Source organism: Oncorhynchus clarkii, chromosome 16, assembly GCF_045791955.1.
Source record: "Oncorhynchus clarkii lewisi isolate Uvic-CL-2024 chromosome 16, UVic_Ocla_1.0, whole genome shotgun sequence".
Taxonomy (NCBI): Eukaryota; Metazoa; Chordata; class Actinopteri; order Salmoniformes; family Salmonidae; genus Oncorhynchus; species Oncorhynchus clarkii.
Genome location: NC_092162.1, coordinates 50,448,196 through 50,453,155, shown reverse-complemented (window position 1 = coordinate 50,453,155; position 4,960 = coordinate 50,448,196). Strand labels below are relative to the sequence as shown.

The 4,960-nt window shown below is 38.8% G+C and overlaps 1 long non-coding RNA gene across 1 annotated transcript; it reads left to right on the top strand.

The window, feature by feature from the left end:
- The first annotated feature begins 519 nt into the window (after positions 1 to 519).
- LOC139367679 (uncharacterized) lies at positions 520 to 4,960 on the top strand. Its single transcript, XR_011626879.1, has 3 exons — positions 520 to 1,005; positions 1,510 to 1,568; positions 2,664 to 4,960. It is a non-coding gene; the product is annotated as an uncharacterized lncRNA (long non-coding RNA).

Here is a 4,960-nt window from a genome sequence, read left to right as displayed (position 1 = left end):
GACTGTACGTTTGTTTATCCCATGTGTAACTCTGTGTTGTTGTTTTTGTCACAATGCTTTGCTTTATCTTGGCCTTGTCGCAGTTGTAAATGAGAACTTGTTCTCAACTAGCCTACCTGGTTAAATAAAGGTGAAATAAAATACATTTGTTTTACACTTTTTTGGTAACTGCAAGATTCTTCTACTTTGAAGAATCTCATATCAAATATATTTTGATTTGTTTAACACATTTTTGGTTACTACATGATTCCATATGTGTTATTTCATAGTTTTGATGTCTTCGCTATTATTATACAATGTAGAAAATAGTAAAAAATAGTAATAATAAAGAAAAACCATATCACATACCCTGTATGGTTGAATAGACAGTGATAACCTCATTGTCCCAAAACAGAACAAATACAAATAAAATAAAAGCTGCTATGTTTTGGGGCTCCAAGACAGAAACACTACAATGACCTTTGTCGCTAGGAAATCTCCCGCCCTCACAGGAGGATCCTGAGCCGGGGTTGGGACCTGATTAGAATGAGGGTTTTACAGAAAAGCAGATTGATTTTGTTTGGTTAATTTATTTTTTGGGGTAGTTAGTATGATATTTTATTTTTACCCAAACGTTAAATTTTTTGGTTATCATTATCCACCCGCATTGTAGGTGGCAGAATGCACATGTAATTGTTACGAACGCCATTATACCATAGAAGAAGATCACCACAGTAATCTCAATTTCTCTAAACAAAATATATATATTTTTTAAATGTTAGTTTGTCATCATGTCCGTGTGGTGTTATGTGGCTGGCTGTGCTAATTAGATTCTGCAAGTAGTTACGGTTATCAATAATGATGGGACCATTATCAGATGGATTTTCAGGCTGAACTGATGGGTGATGTATTTCGACGACAGCTGAGAAGTGATGCGATACCATCGATATACTTTCCTTCACAACAAAATGGAAGATTCTCAATTAGAAGTAACCTAACGTCAGCTAGCCTAGTTGGACTAGCTGGGTAAGTTAGCTAGCTAACGTTACAGTCCTATTGAACTCTGGAAGCCATCAGCTAACGTTAAATCATATCGCTAAGTTATCTTTTGGTATACACTCAATCAATTACGCGTATGGCTGCCATGGTAATCACTGCTAGACTGGTAGCTAGCTAAGTTACCTTCAGCAGGGTGAACATGTTTGTTCGTTCTGATGCTAGCTAATGTTACTCTTATTTGGTATTTTAATTTGGTAGCGACCCATTCACCCGTGTGTGGTAAACACCATGTTATTAAAAATTGTCGATATAGCTAACTCACGCTTTGTTTGCGTGTTGGTATTAATGATGAATGTGTATAAACCGTTTATAGTTGGCTAACACTCGTGGTGCCAATTTAGTGACGCTAATATAGTTAGCTAACAGCAAACTGACTATTGAAATGTCCATGTTAGGTATGCTTAGTTAGCCAGTCTAATAGAGATACAATTGGTGGGGTGGTTAAGTTGTGTATTCTATATTTTGTTGCAGGTGGTATAGAATCTTACACCATGATGCGCTTCCAACCCCCAGCTCAGCACAAGGTGAAGGTAAGTTGGCTAAGATAGCTCAATTTACAGTAAGTATGGTATTAACATGAATTGGGTAGTGTTTGTGTTATGGTGTTACCGGTGGTTAGAGGTAGCCTGAGGACCACAGAATACCTTCCAGACCATAGTCTACCCCTCCTCTCTTTTGACCTTTTTTATTTTTTATAAAACTGGTTATCTGGAGTCATTCCACAGTGTCCTGCTGTTAAAATACCCCAAAGCAGGGGCATTTTGGGTACACAAGCATGAGGGAGTGACACAACAGTAATGACACAACCACCTCATTCTTCTCTCTGCAGAAAATACAATACAAAGACATGTCTACAAAATTCCCCTGCAAAGGGCTACTATTGACAAGAATGATTTGTCAAAGTCAATGGGCTGGGGGATGTTTACAGACAGTACTTTGAGATGAGGAAGGGGGTTTTGGTTGTGCTTACAATACTACCTGAGTAAAAGTATTTTGGTTTTAGATATACTTAAGTATCAAAAGTATAAGTATAAATCATTTCAAATTCCTTATATTAAGAAAACCAGACAGAATTTTTATTTACGGTTACCCAGGGGCACGCTCCAACACTCAGACAATGTTTACAAATGAAGCATGTGTTTGAGTCTGCCAGTTCAGAGGCAGTAGGGATGACCAGGGATGTTCTCTTGATGTGTGTGAATTGGACAATTTTCCAGTTCTGCTAAGCATTCGAAATGTAACAAATACTTTTTGGTGTGAGGGAAAATTTTGGGAGTAAAAAGTACATTACTTTCTTTAGAAATGTAGTGGAGTAAAAGCTGTAAAATCTAAATAGTAAAGTACAGATACCCCCCCAAAGCGAGAGCGATTGAGGTACCATTTCTCCTCAATCTCCCATACACAACAATTCATACTGTGTTGAATACTGCCTTTCAAAGACTTTTCACACTTCCTTGAGCCCGCCCCAGCACATTCACTTTCCTCTCAAAAGCAGCTCCCAATGTTCCCTAAACAATATGCTAGCCGGTCCCATTCCGTTGATACCTTTACCACCAAAGGCCGTGTTGCCCTACATCCCTTCCACAAAGTGTAAAATGCTAACATCACAACCATGTCTTTTCCAGGAGATGTGCAGTACCAGGAAATATTCTTCAAGAGGACCAAACAGTTGGTGGTTAAGAAGCCCTACACCACTTTCGGCAGAGCCTTATCCAGCTGGCCATTCACCGCAGACAGGACAAGCCCATCGCCATAGCACAAAGAGTCTCCGCTTCCCCAGTGCACCATGCCAAACACAATTGCCAGTGTACCGAAGCCAGATAAAGGACTATGGCTGCATTTACACAGGCAGCCCAATTCTGATATTTTTTCACTAATGGGTCTTTTGATCAATCAGATCAGCTCTGAAAAAGTTCTGTTGTGAAAAAATAGCAGAATTGGCTGTATGTGTAAACGCAGACAGTGTGATTCAGCATAAGATCATATAGAACACACTGGAGGATGGCTCATAATAATGGCCAGGACGGAGCAAATGGAATGGTATCAAACACATTGAAACTGTTTGATGTATTTGATATCGTTCCACTCTAGCCATCACCACGAGCCCGTCATCCTCAATTAAAGTGTCTCCAACCCTGTTTCTGGAGAACTACCCTCCTGTAGGTTTATGCTCCTACCCTAGTTGTAACTAACCTAGTTCCTTTTTTTAAACCAGCTAATTATTAGACTCAGGTGTGCTAGGTTACTACAGTGCTACAGGATGGTAGCTCTCCAAGAACAGGGTTGGAGAGCCCTGATTAGAACCACCATCAAATAAATATAGATATTTTCTATTAGTCTTTTAAATTTGTCTGCCCTTATGAATTCACAGAAGACATTTATATTAAAACTGTACAGGGCTCTGTAGCATCAAACAGATGCTAGACATTCAGATATCCTCTGTAGACTCTACAGATGGGACTTATTCACCATAGTAACCTCCTTAACCAAGCCTCAGAGTGTCAGGGACTGACTGGGCCAACCCAACAGCAGGTCCCTCACAATGAGGGGCGGGCTTCAGCTTGGCACACAATTCCAAAACCACATGAGTGGGCTTGGGTTATATGGAGATTAGCATAAGTGCTATGTACTGGTTGTGCATCCCACCTAAATGTATCTGTAATTACTGTATTGGGCTGTAGTTCTGCTCTTGTTGTTAGTGTATTTTTTAAATACTATGCATTTTTGGTGTCCTGTTGTGCATATAAAATATGCTATAAAGCAATGATGCCAAAGCTGCGCAAATATTTGGAACTCATTGTACAAGATGAGATGTTATATTTTACATAATTTATTTTAAAAAATATATATATGCATAATATGTGCAGTAGAGTGGGAAAGCATGGATGAGAATAAAGACTCAGTTGTGGCACCCCTTTGGGTGGGTCATAGTGCAAAAACATTTTAGGGACCATGGCCACAAGCAACACATACTCCCTCTGTTGGACTCCTATGATAAAGCACTTGCATCACTCAGTTACTGTTGCTGAAAAAACATTGTTTGAACATCATTGCATTGTTCGTAATAACGTTGAAAACGACTAATTCTCTCTCAGTTGTAACTGAGTACCTGTATATTAACTATAGACAGACCAAATCAACAAAGTGGTAATGAATAGTATAGTTATCTGGATGCACCTTTTTTAAATAAACAGATTTGGTGTAACATGACAAAGGAATGGAATGGAGTACAACTTCTATCGAGTCATTTGTTGACACAAAAAAAACTAATGATTTTTAAATATCCAGTACACATGGTCTGTTTTTCTGCCACCAGCAGAGAGCACCATTTCCACTTTAACCTCAACTAGCCTGGACCGCCACTCTTCGCAACTTGATGTTTTATTTTGTTAGTTGTGAGGATGACACTTCAATGGCACTTTGTTTTGAAGAGAAAAGTCAAGCGAAAGGTTGATGCAGCGTTTAGCTAGCTACCTACCGAGGTTGACTAGCTAGGTGGCTTGCTTAGTTGCTGCCTCAAGCTTCTTTTAATCACACCGACAGTCATTGAGTTTTGTTTGGTACACCAGAAGTATACTGAACAAAAATAAAAACGCAACATGCAACAATTTCAAAGATTTTACTGAGTTACAGATCATATAAGGAAAGCAGTCAACATAAATAAATTGGGCCTTAATCTATGGATTTCACATGACTCGGCAGGGGTGCAGCCATGAATGGTCCTTGGAGGGCACACATCCAGTAAAAATGTTGGATTACATAATGAATAGTGCTGAACAATTGGTGCTTTTTGTGGTCGTTTATGTTCAATTATTAAAATAATCACTGTTTTCAATTTCGATAATTTTGTAGACAGTAAATGCACTATGCATTATGTGGGTTGAATGCTATAACAAAATAAAACAAAAGTAGTGACTGCCCA